The sequence below is a fragment of the Pogona vitticeps genome, chromosome 2 (assembly GCF_051106095.1).
Source record: "Pogona vitticeps strain Pit_001003342236 chromosome 2, PviZW2.1, whole genome shotgun sequence".
Classification (NCBI taxonomy): domain Eukaryota; kingdom Metazoa; phylum Chordata; class Lepidosauria; order Squamata; family Agamidae; genus Pogona; species Pogona vitticeps.
The window spans coordinates 185,746,536-185,759,557 of NC_135784.1; the positions used below are offsets into that span (position 1 = coordinate 185,746,536).

Genomic DNA, 13,022 nt, shown 5'->3' on the forward strand with positions numbered 1-13,022 from the left:
CTGGTCAAATCACCACATGCTGGCGTGGCAAATAAGGAAGGTTTCTGGCCTTCAGATGGTTCCATTTACTCCCCCCCCCCCCCCCCGATACTATTTACAGATTAAGCAAGTTTCTCATGATTTCTTGAGGGCAGTTTAAGAACAGAGGCATTGTAGCTTTCAGACTTCTCCCTTCAAAACAACCTGCAACATTCTCATTATCATCCTTCAGCATTTTCTTGTTCTGGAAATACTATGGGCATTGGCCAAAAAGCATCCTATGGGTTGGCTGTTCCCCCACAGGAAACAAAATACAACAGTGCCTAAAATCAATGGTGTACTAGATAATGTTAGACTTAATAGCGTTAACCAACCTTCAGAAAGGAATGAATCTTACTTCCTTTTGTCATTGCTGTTGTTATTTCGATTTATTTACCACCCCATAGTGCTAAGGCACTCTCTGGGGTGCTTTACAACATACTTTTACAAACAATACTTCAGATTGTGCTAAGGTAGACTCTTGTTTTTGGGGCTGAATGGGGTTCTGGAGCTCCCCCCCCCTTCTACCTACCCTTTTCCAGCTCCGAAGGTGTGTATGTCATCATGTTGAATCCCAGTTGTAGTGGCCTTATAGGGTTTGCAAGATCAGTAAGATATTTAAGGAGTGTGTTTACCAGCGCCATCCCCTCCCGCAAGTTTACGTGGGTATTCAGACCCAGGTCTCCTGAGTCCTAGTCCCTCGCTCTGTCTACTGCCCTGCGCTGGGTATCAGTGTTTAAAAGCTGCATGGCCCAAGTCCCATTTGTGTCCAGAATGAATGGAGCCTGCTGCATTTCCAGGGACTCCCACTGCACTGAGACCTTGCAGCTGTTGGTTTAGGGGTTTTTCAGAGCTGTGGATAGGAGGGCTATAGAGAAGCTGCCTGGAGACTCCGGGCCTCTTTCACCTGTCCCCTTCCAAGATAACATCAAGGAAAAAAACATTTGGCATCCATGAGTCACCATGAATAGTACTTCCATGGGGTTGAGGGTGGAATGCTTAAGGCAGATTTCACTTGTCCCATAGTTAGGGCTAGCCTTACCATTATGCTTCAACCCAGAGTGCTCACTGGAAGGACAGATACGGAAGCTGAGGCTCCAATACTTTGGCCATCTCATGAGAAGACTCTCTGGAAAAGACCCTGATGTTAGGAAAGTGTGAAGGCAAGAGGAGAAGGGAACGTCAGAGGACAAGATGGTTGGACAGTGTCATCGAAGCTACCAACATGAATTTGACCCAACTCCTGGAGGCAGTGGAAGACAGGAGGGCCTGGCGTGCTCTGGTCCATGGGGTCACGAAGAGTCGGTCACGACTTAATGACTAAACAACAACAACAAACCATTATGGTGAATGAGGCATCTGCCCCAAGCAGCAGATGAAATGGACAGCAAATTGTTTGCTATTTAATTGGTTATTATAGCTTTTTTTTTTACCGCCAGGCAGGAAGAGGTTCTTGAGAGGTTTCCAGTTTCAGGTGCCAAAATAGCTTGGCTAGCCTTGAGTGTTCCGCCTCTTGATTGAGGGAGGGGGACATCTTTTGGTGTTCTACTTCAGGCTGCAAAATATCTTAGGCTGGCCCTACCCATGGACATGAACTGCCATTACATTCTTCTGGATTTTGAAATGTTGACATTCTGTGAGTTCTTCAGAGATCTCAGCCCTACCCTGTTTTAGGGTTGGGACACCACCCACATCATACTTTCTTTCTCTCACACTCATTGCATTGTAAATTGAAAAGCCAGGTGACTGTTCTGTTTTTCTGGATAGCAAGCAGTGAGGATTCCAAACTGTTGATGGAAACTTTTTCTCCCTTGTAATAAAACAATTACAAATGGCACTGGTGCAGTATTAGCAGTAATAACTCAATGTTAGCATTTAAATCAGGATGTCTAGTTACTTACTTACTTTTACTATAGATGAATCCGTTAAATATCCATCATTACTGTTTAAACAAGCTGTCTTCTAAGTCACTGGTTCTTAACCTTGGGTTACTCAGGAGTTTTTGACTGCAACTCCCAGAAGCCTTCACCACCAGCTGTCCTGACTGGGGTTTCTGGGAGCTGCAGTTCAAAAGCATCCGAGTAACAAAGGTTAAGAACCACTGTTCTAAGTGAGTGGAAAATAACATCCTTCCCTCCAATTCATTGTGCCCAAGGCAAAATAATATACTGTGGTATCAATAGAAAAAATATATTTAGATCAACCTCAATAACAACTGGTCAATTAGCATGATTTGACAAGATCAGCAGAATTAAACTGAGGATGTTTCAGGAACAGCAGACCAACACTCCAAAATGAACAAAGAAAATCTGTCCCCTGGACTCTAAAATCTTTCATTGATCTCATGTCTTCACAAAGAGTCTTGTGTGCGATTCATTCATGCCCATCTATGCCAGAACTACTAGCTAGAATTTGAAAATGATGAATTTATTGAGAGCACAGTACATTTTTCAGCTAGCACGACCGGCAAAGCTCAGCGTTGAAATGGGCGATAAGAGAACCTTTAAATTGCCCAGTCAGAAGAAGAGGACTGGATGGGCAACTCAAGTTGTGATCGTTTGTTAATGTTTTGTCTGCTTGTAAAATCTCAGGCATTCTAAACTATGTTATTGTTTAAAGAAAACCAGAAATGTTGTATGGTTCTTTCTTTGCAGCGTTAACTTCCCAAGGCAGCTTCTGAGTTTTCCTTTTATCTAAAAAGGCTCACTTATTGGATATATTATTTTGGTTGCTGTGGCAATCAGATTATTTGGGACTACAGTTTTCAACTTGCTTGATTGCTGGGGTGGATACTCCATGAGCAGTATTCCCCAAGGTCTACTAATCTTGCACATGCCATGAGTAATGCAAGCCCGAATAGGCCATCCAAGAGAGAATGGCCGGAGACGCTCCCCTCTTTCTTGGCCCTTTCTCTCTTTCTGCCTACTTTGCTTCTTTGTCGATTGCCCCATGCCCTGCACCTTCCTTCTGCCTGCCTGACATTGAGTCATTTTTTGTGGCATATGCCATTTTGCATGGCTGGTCCAAGAAATTTTCTTGCCTGAGACAAAGGTCCCCCCACCTTCCATGTACAGAAGCCAACTGGACTGGCAGCTGAATTGTGTGTCAGCACACATCGTGGGTAGGTGGGTTGTATGTCCTCTTTTAGAGTGAACGGTCCTCCACTGGAAAGGTTACCAGAGAGCAAACATTCTTTTGCGGGTGCCCTGAATTCGAAGTGCTGGCCAGACCAGGCCTGACTGAAAGACAAAGAACCCTAAGGAGGGAGAACAGGGACACAGAATCTGCCTGTCCACAGGGAGCACCTGGAAAATAGGCCCACAGGCGGTGCAAGTCACGGCTGCCGGTCTTTCCCCCATTCAAGGGAGATGCACGACATGGCTGTTTAAATTATAAAAATTGTTTCTGGTTTTGCATCTATACATACTGTACAAAGAAACATGTATGCCAACAAGAGCCCCCATTTTGTCATCCTTTATGGTGACACATGCCCTTGGTCTTTGTGATGTCTAAAGTGGCCTTCCTAAGGACAACACAGCCTTGGCTCTTGGCTGTCCTTCCACAAGCAGGCCAAGACCTTTCTCTTCAGGCAAGCTTTCCCTCAGCGGCTGGCTGCTTGAGTGGGATATTTAGATGGATTGTTACACATTCGTGTTTTTCCTTTTTTTTTTTTTTTTGCCTTGCTTGTACTTACCATTTCTTGGAGTTGTAGTTGTTTGTTCCTTAATATTTGTATACTTATTGTTTTGTTAACTTCAGATATTGTCTTTTAATGACATAAGCTGCCTTGGGTCCTTTTTAAGGAGAAAGGCGGGATAAATTTGTTTTACATACCATAGACAGACAGACAGACAGACAGACAGACAGACAGACAGACAGACAGACAGACAGACACAGACACAGACACAGACACAGACACAGACACAGACACAGACACAGACATACACACACACACACACACACACACACACACACACACATACATACATACATACATACATACATACATACATACATACATACATACATACATACATACATACATGGGGGCAGCATGTGTGTGTGTCTGTCTGTCTCTCTCTGTGTGTATGTGTGTGTGTGTGTGTGTGTAGGGTGGGTTGTGTCACTTTGTTCTCTGACTTTTTGCCTTTACTGTGCCCCCTGAGGTGGCTGCCTCACCTTACTTAAAAGAGGAATTGGACTTCTCCCCCAAAAAAGCCATCTTTAGGAGTGTAGAAAAAGGGCGCTGCCATCAAGGTAGACACCTTATCCACAGGCAGGCACATCTTCACTCACACACACTGCTTTGTTGGCAGCTCAGAAAGTGTTGCTGTGCCAGCTGACTACGTGGGTCCACCCCTGGCCTGAGCCAAGAGGGTAAAATCACATGGTTCAAGATAGCTTTTGCTCTAGCCTCGTCCAACTTAGAAGATTAGTTTTCAAAAGGAAGTATTTTTATCCAGAGTGATGGACGGCATTGACATCCACCCTCTCTAGGGATCAGCCTGTCACAGCCCTTGGAATGCTTGTGGGAGGCGGTTGAGGAAGTTGTTGTAGTGGCTGTTGAGAGTTGGGAGAGAAAGAGGGAGTGGATGAGTTGAGTGGTGTGGTAGGAAGGCCAAAGGAGCAATTAGGAGAGTTCAGGGAAATGTTAGAAGGGACACAACTGTGACAAATGCTGAATGTTTGACAGTCAGTCTGCCCTGCATGGTTTATGTTGTGTTCAAGCCTTGCAAATAATTTTTGCTTGTTTTGCTAACTTAGGGTGTGATCAGACAGCTGAAAAAGCATGCCTCCAATCATAATGGAAAGGGTCACTTTGCAAAGAGTGATCTCCCTTGAAGCCATCCTCTGTCTGTTGGGTTATCATTCTGGTCTGGCCCCCCAAAGTAGTAGCTGTACAGCTGGATCCAAAAGTTCGAGCTTAGGCACAGATCGGGGTCAGACTGGAGCTCCTGTCATCTGATCACTGGGAAATAGACAAGACAGGACCTTTCTGCAAGTGGTCCTAAACACAATCTATTTCCCTGTATGATCAAAGTCTGTCTGGTCTGGGGAGCTATTGCGTTCCAGCCATGCACAATAACAAGCACAGAAAGTACACAAACGTATCCTGTGGTGGGACTCCCTTGCCTCCGTTGGGGAAGAGATTGGGACACAGTAGGCAGGCCAGCTTTGACCATGACTCAAGAATGCCTTCTGCGCTCCTTGTTAGGAGTCCAAGTGGGACAGGAAGATCATCAGCCTTTAGAAAAAAAAAAGTACAGCTCAGCATATTTGCATTGATCTGCCGCTGGCTTCATGTTTGGTTAAAGTCTGGATAATTTTAAGTCATCTGATGTTGAAAAAAAAACCACACTGCATTGGTGTGATTGCCTATCTGCTACCCTGACCACATTTGACTTGTGTCTTTATATGCAGTCAAGGGTCTCTGCTCCAGCCCAAATGCCACAGCAATCCTGCAAACAGTGACAATGGCTCAGCATGTGCTGCATTGAATCAGTTCGGCTGCCGTTCGAATTCCAAACTCCATCCCTAGAGACGAGTTGGTTACCATTGTGGCTGCAGATTTTTAAAAAATGTTTTGTTTTTCTGTTCTCAAGAGTAACTAAAATATTTGTAGTTATTGTCTAGTATCCTGTTGCCAGATGCAGAGCAGAGGGGGGAAGTCACATAACCTTCACCGCTTCACCTCCTGCTCTGGGAGTGACGGATCTCACAAACAGTGCAAGAAGGGGAGGGCTACTCTGCTTTTCTTTCCACTCTGTGTTTAGACAACAGGATACTATCCTAAAATAATTCCTGTATTGTTATTCTTTGTTTAAACCAACAAATAAACAGAACCCATCTCTGAGTGCTCCCGGCTTGTAGGGCAAAATGTGTTCTTGTTCCATTTGGTTAATTGTTATCTTAGCACCAACAGGACAGCACTGAGTTACACTTGAAATGATTTGACATTCCTCCTCCATCACTGAGTGAAGCCACACCTTGTCACTGTACCAGTTGTTATTCTGCAGAAGGAGCAAAGTTGCCACTCCACAAGTTACAGTCACGATGTAGTTCTACCTTAATTGTTGGGGGAACCTCATTACAAGTCACTGGTTATTTGTAACTAGTTACTTCTAAGCTCTGACCCAGCTGCGAGAGAACATGAATTCCAAATTCCTGGTCTCTAGCGCCTTCAGCAGAGCTAGCTGGATGGCAAAGCAGTGACATTGCTTTCAAAACTGCCAGTGCCAGGTCACAGAAACACAAGCTGCGCAGGATAAGTCGTCCTATGGCAACACAGTGCTATGTGGGTAGGAATAACAACAGCACAAGGCCTAGTGGCAAAAATATCTTTATGGTTTTGAAAATCCAGGAATCTGTGAAAGACTTCTCTAAAGCAAGCAGGCTAGATAGCCAGCATTTATGCACTTGTTTTCTCTGTCTATATCCTAAGGGGAAAATATCTCTTGGAGGAAGGTTGCTGTCTTTTAGTACAGGAAATGAAGTTTAAGCAACAGCGAGGTGTCTGTCCGTGGTGAGAAAAGTTTGCAGGTTTTTCTGGAGAGATGTGGGGGCAACTCGGTTTTTTGGGGGGGGGCGGGTAGGCAGTGATTCTGCTCTGGGTTTTAGTCCAAACTTTCGTAGTATACCCCAGGGTGCCGAAACCTAGCCTTAACATAGGTTTCAATACCTTGGATAGCTTCTTTAAAGTTCAGGGTACAATCGGGAGTGATACATCTTTGACAAACATAAAAATAAAAAATTGCCAGCCCTCATTGCAGTGGCCTGTACATGGTCTAGTGCAGTGGTTCTTCACCTTGGGTTACTGAGGAGTTTTTGAACTGCAACTCCCAGAAACCCCAGCCAGCACAGCTAGTGCTGAAGGCTGCTGGGAGTTGCAGTCCAAAAACACTTGAGTAACCCACGGTTAAGAACCACTGGTCTAGTGGGTGTGAATGAAATATCCTAGGCTGGGAGCATTGACCTTGAGAATCCAACCACGGAGACTTTATTGTGCAGACAAGACCCCCGGATTGCTAAGACCACCTTTACCTGAAGCCCAGAGCATTTTTGCAGGTGCTGCAGTTGCTGGAATAAATGGGCAGCTGCAGGCATAAATATGTGAGTGGAAGACGGTGGCTATTCGGCAGCAGTGGCAGGAGGTCAGGTGATCGTTCCTTATTTTATTTTGCAGGACCCGAGATAACAGCACGACCGTCGGTTGGAAAAGAAGGGAGGACAAGAGAGAGGAACATGTGGGGATGAGCGGTCTGCTTTCTCCCTCCAGGCAGCAGAGAGATAGGAATGCACCACTGACTGAGGTGAGAGAAAACGTTCCATGCCAGAAGTTTATGGAGTTCCTTCTGCATCACACTTGTTGTTCCTGTGAAGGGTGTATTTGTTCTTGCCCGCATTAGAAGAAAACAATTGCCACCCCCCATGGCTGTGGATGGCAATTGTTTGGTTCTGCCTAAATCTCAAAGGGCAGGCTGTCAGTCTTGTTCTGTTGCCCTGTTGGGAGAAATTCCTGGAAGAAACAAGGAGGCAGCAGCTGATTTCTTATCTGTCTGACTCCAGTAATAATATTTTAAGTGGAGTGAGGTGGGTGAGATAGGGTTGTTGAAAGGCTACTGCCTTGGGATCTGCATCTGCCATTCCACTGTGACGCGTTTAGGTCCTGTCACCGCTTTAGAAGGCGAGATTGATGAGCGTTTATGGATTCATAAGGCCGAGAGCATGCAGTCAACAGGATATTGCAGCTGAGGCTTCAATGTACCTAAAGTCCTCAAATCATTAAGTGGCAGAACTTGAATGCCAACACCTGGAGTGAGGGACATGGCCTCCTGAAACCTGTTTAGCCTTTTTTTTTAAAATGATGTTTGCCTATATCAGCATCAAAAGTGGAAGTCTCACCCACAGCTTCTGGGCTAATGGCAGGAATTCATCCGCCTGTGGTTTGGGGGTGTGGGGTGTGCGTCAAGAGTTGTGTTTGGTTAATGAGTTCTCTGTAGATGATTCCCTTAAGGAGGAGAGGGATTCTATGGTCAGGTCAGGGAAAGCAAAGATCAGTACGTGAGGAGGCCATTTTAGAGCAGAGTGGGGAACCGTCAGAGAAGCCAAAGGCTTGAAAATATCTGTCAGGCAAGTAGTATTCTGGAAGTCATGTCTTGACTACCATTGTTGGCCAAGAATTCCCAGGACTCTGGAGAATTTGACCTTTGTGTGAGGGTTGCAGCCAGCTTGAAGAAAGACCAGACCGTAGGACAAGGAAGTCTCTTGTGGGGGAACAAAAAGCAGGTTAGAGAAAATGACTATGTGTTGACCAGCCTGTTGACTAAGGCTTTTCTTTCTGCAGATCAAGAGGTACTGCACCATAGAGATGGGCAACTGTGACCCTTCAGATTCCCCTGTCTGTGCTGCCACTGGTAGAAAGCAGTGGTGCAGCTAGTCAGCACGAGACTCTGGACCTAGTGATTTTATAGGGTTGGGTGGGAGCTATTTGGAAAGAAAGTAATCCTTAAATTGTAAAGCAAACCCCCTGCCTGATCCATATACAGTATAGCAATGCTGGGGTACTGATATGTTACAGTATATTTTCCAAACAAAATCAGAATTTGGAAGACTTCCTTCTTAGGACTACAGTTCCCCAAATCTACCCCCTTCCCAATAAGCATGGTCAGTGGCATGGAGGATTCTGGGATTTGCAGTCCAAAAAAATTACATGTTCTGGGCTCTGCACAAATGCTGCTAGCTGTTCGGTAAACGTGGGCAGATGAGGTGGAGAATGGAGGAGAGGAGGCCAGCTGCTCTAGCGACTGGTCTGCTTCGTGTTGGGCAACCTGAAAGTTTCTGTGTCTGCTGAAGATATGCAGTTGGCACAAGAATTTCCCAGTTCCTGTCTCTCTCTCTCTCTCTCAATGCCCTCACACAAGTCTCATGAGGCTGTATTCAGCCAGGATGCTTTGAGTGATGAAATAGGTGGGTGCAGGTCTCTGACTCCACCTGCTGGTCCAGTATTCAGTGCTTGAGACTCCAGCTTCCTGACAACCCGGTCAAGAGCTTGTTCATAGTGTTGTAGAGCTGAAAGAGGGTTAAGAGCAGGTCCTTTATGGCAACATTTTTCCTTGCTATGGCAGAATTCCTTCCTGCAGTAATCCACAAGCCCAGGTCTGCATACCTGTCACTTCCTCTCTCCCCCCCCCAACAGCTGCAGAAGTTTCACCTGCCCTTCCACCAGCTTTTAAGGGGTGCAAGAAACAGTGCCATTCAGGTAGCCTTTACCAAAAGTCACGACAGTTCTCCAGTTTGGGGTCTTGAAACTATATCCCATGGTTAGGTCTGAGTAGGCCCTTTGAATCCATAGAACTTAGCGAACCAAGTCCCATTTCAAAAGGTCTCTTCTAGCTGGGACTAGCAATTCGACTGAACTTTTACATGCTTTTGCCTGAGCCCATAATGCTGCAACCGAAGGGAGAACTTTTCTTTCTTGCCCTGATGTAGCGGCTCTGACGGAATTGTGCACTCTGCAAGTCTGCCATTTGCTTGTGGTTGCCCCACATGTCAAGGTAGGGGGGAAGAATCTCTCAGTACTTTGAAGGACCAGAAATCAAAATGAGGCCTCTGATAAGGAACTGGGCCCTGATCTGAAGCGCGCGTTCATATGTCACCAAAATAGCAGCATCTGTATAACAGAAGTAGGGGTTACAAAGGGTTGCATGGATAAGAAAAGCAGTCCTGAGCATGCCCAGTGAACACAGAACATCAACTCACGGGTTGGGAGGGAGTGGAAAACCAGCTAAGGTGGGGGAACGTTGGTATGGAGTTTTCTGGAAGAAGGAATAACAGCCGGTTGGGCCAGCGCTACCGTTTTTCTGAGTGAGGCAGCCAGTGGAGACATCTGATTTTCAGAGTCATGTGAGGGCAGCACGTTGAATGTATGACGGCTGCGTTTCCATTGCCAGGGCGGGAGAGAGACCCTTCAGAGGCTTCTTCCTCAGGAGCCGAAATAAAGGGACCAGCCTCCAGCTGCCACAGGGCTGGCCCTGGTTGGCCAGCATCCTGGACAGGAGTGGAGCGGCAGGTCCCGGTTGTACCAAATTTAGTAGCTTTCCATGACTGACCCTTAGAAGAGTCAAGTGGTTTTATGACCTGTTCCTCAGCTGGCCAATCCTCCTTTGTCCTACTGACCTCAAGGGAAGGGAAATCCTCTTTCTACTATCCCAAGTTGAACGTTTGCTGCTTGGCTTCCATTCCGCCTGCGAACCCTTTGCGCTTCTCTCTCTCTGTCTCACACACACACACACACACACACACACACACACACACACACACACACACACACACACACACACACACACACACACACACACACACACACACACACACACACACACACACACACACAGAGAGAGAGAGAGAGAGAGAGAGAGAGAGAGAGAGAGAGAGAGAGAGAGAGAGAGAGGCACACTCCCCCCTTCCTGCTCCAGGAAAGGCTTGGTGGCTGGATTCCTTGCTCCTCGCTGTCCCACTGAGCTGATGTTTCATCCTCCGCTCCTCCTCCTCTTCCTCCTCAACCCCCATCACCACAGCTGAGATTTCTCCGTAGTCGGCAGGAGGAAGTTCTCATGTAGCAGCCTACAAAACTGTTTATTTTTGGAGAAAATTGCTTCCATATTAGGGGGAGAGGGCCAGAGCCTTTTTCTTCCTGTCTCTTGGAGGACTGGAGCTCAGTCTCATGCTGCTCTCACAAACAGCAGGCGCCTCCACCCTGAGCTGAAGCTTTTCGTTCCCTCCTTCCCTTGCCTAGCTCCCCTTCCGTCTGCACGGTCTTCACCCTCTTGGCTCATAGGCTTGCAGTTACATTACGTGAGCTATGTTCTGGTAACGAAGGCCCTGAGCCACTGCAGGTAGGGCTGCCTTTGAAGAATATGTAGAAATGGAACCTCACTTAAATCAAGTTGCTCAGTTACTCAATAGGACTGGTCAATAGTTTGCTTGTTGTATAACAGCTTTACCGGCTGCCAAACTTAATTCAAAGTAGTGGTATAACATACAACATATTTACGCTCACAACCCTCCATATGTCTCAGGGTTTGATACCAACAAACAAAACAGTTTTAAAACATACTGGCCATCTTCAGAAGCCCTTCTGTGGGTCAAATAGGTGACCGGAAGGGACGGGGCCTTTTTAATCATGGCACCCAGTCTCTGGAATGCCTTCTCTTTTGGTTCAGGCCAATATGTTGTTATTTGTTGGTTCTGTGCTACTGCTTTGACTTTCATTCCTTTTATTACTGTTCTCCTGCTAAAGTTTGCCTCTTTTGTTTAATTACATTTATAATATAAATATAGCATATAAAATTTGTAAACTGTGCTGGAGATGGCATTGAAAAAGCAAGATATGAATGCCATCGATATGGAAACGAATAAATTGCTCTCCTGAATGTCCAAATCTTCGTATATCCTCATTTCATCTCTTGTGTTCCTCTGTTCTGTCTGCATACTGTGCTCAGATGCACCCTCCCCAGCTCAAGGACCTACTCTTTCTATCTATGCAGCCTGTGGCTTTGCTCTTTGAAATCAGACAGGGTTTGGGCTTATTCAAGAATGAAAGCCTGTCACTTAAGCAAGGATATTTATCCCATGCAAAGCAGAAAAAGATGTTGGGATGTAATACTCTGTCTGACCAGCATTCATGCAGCACTGCGAAGGACCCCATATGACACTTATGAACAACTGGGGAGCACCTATAGTTTTGGAGGGTGTCCCCTGCCCTCCTCCTGAGCTGCCATTATCACATGGTTCTTCAAAACCATGCCAGATGACTCTGGAGATGATGGGGGTGGATTTACCTTGTGCCAGCTCTGCCTGTTGTCTAAAAATGTTCCCATCCTTCTTTGGATCTGTATTTCCCAACTTAGGCAAAATTCGGTTTAGCCCTTTGAACAATACAGCACTTTATTTTCAATTCCAAGTCTGCCAGGGCTTTTTCCGAGCTGGTTTTTTTGTTTTCTCCTTCCCCACTCCCACATCTTCTCGTACTTCCTGAGAAGGGTGTGGGCTCAGCTCTTCATCTGAAGCCAACACCAAACCCCTGAAGTTTCATTCAGTGCATCTACACACAAAAAATAACAACATCCAACTTTCTTTTGAAAGTGGAGTGAACATTGCCATTTTAACCAGCCCAGGGTGGAAGTATTTGAAACTGGTGGCTACCACTCTTGGATTTTGTTTTGTTTTAAACCCTAATCCCTACTTCTTCTTCTTTCCTTTTCTGACCCAAAGCATCCCACTTACTGTCTGGAGTGGTACAAACTAGGTGCAGATTTTCCCAGCCCAATGAAAACGAGGTCTAACTGAGACATGGGGGAACATTTGGCGCTTTCCCAGAATTCCATTGCCATGCTGGCTTTTTTATTCTGGCAGTTGTAGTCCAAGAAACCCCAACTATTCATCTCCGGCCTAGCCATGGATCTGTTTGCTAGTCACTTGTGTTTTTCCAGAGACACTTTGCTGCAGTAAATAAAGATTCTGCTTACTTCTTGGGGCTCTGCTAAACAGAGCCGATGCTCTCCCTGAAAGCTATGGGGAATCCTGCCGATGATGGGGTTCCCACTCTGCATGCTTCACCCAGTCTCATATTGGAGCACGTCCTTTCATTTGTGTTGTGGATCTAAAACATGTCTCCACAGCCCTTAACTTTATTCAGAAGTGGTGTCTTTGGAAGGCATTGCATTAAATCGTGATACTGTATCATCTTTGCTTGGTCCAGTCATGGCCACAAGGTCTCAGGTAAAAGGTCCTTTAACTCAGAAACAGACACCTTTGATAGGGCCCAGGGCCCAAATTTTCATCTTGAGCACTTGCAAGGGGTTGCACCAACTCTAGAAACGGCCTCAAAATGGCAATAAAAAACAAGGAGTCTACATCAGAAGTACCTAGATGGCCACTTCTAGTTTTGATCTTGAGGTTTGGGGGCTGGCCATGGGTAATAATCTTCCCTGGGCTACCTGAAG

General features: G+C 45.9%; 1 protein-coding gene across 3 annotated transcripts in view; it reads left to right on the top strand.

Annotated features, from left to right (window-relative positions):
* Positions 1-13,022, top strand: part of KANK2 (KN motif and ankyrin repeat domains 2) — an 88,426-nt gene that overhangs the window by 29,198 nt on the left and 46,206 nt on the right. For all 3 annotated transcript variants that reach the window (XM_072991610.2, XM_072991613.2, XM_072991611.2), the window contains exon 3: positions 7,202-7,328. The gene's annotated coding sequence lies outside the window, so the exon portion shown is untranslated. The remainder of the gene's footprint in view (positions 1-7,201; positions 7,329-13,022) is intronic.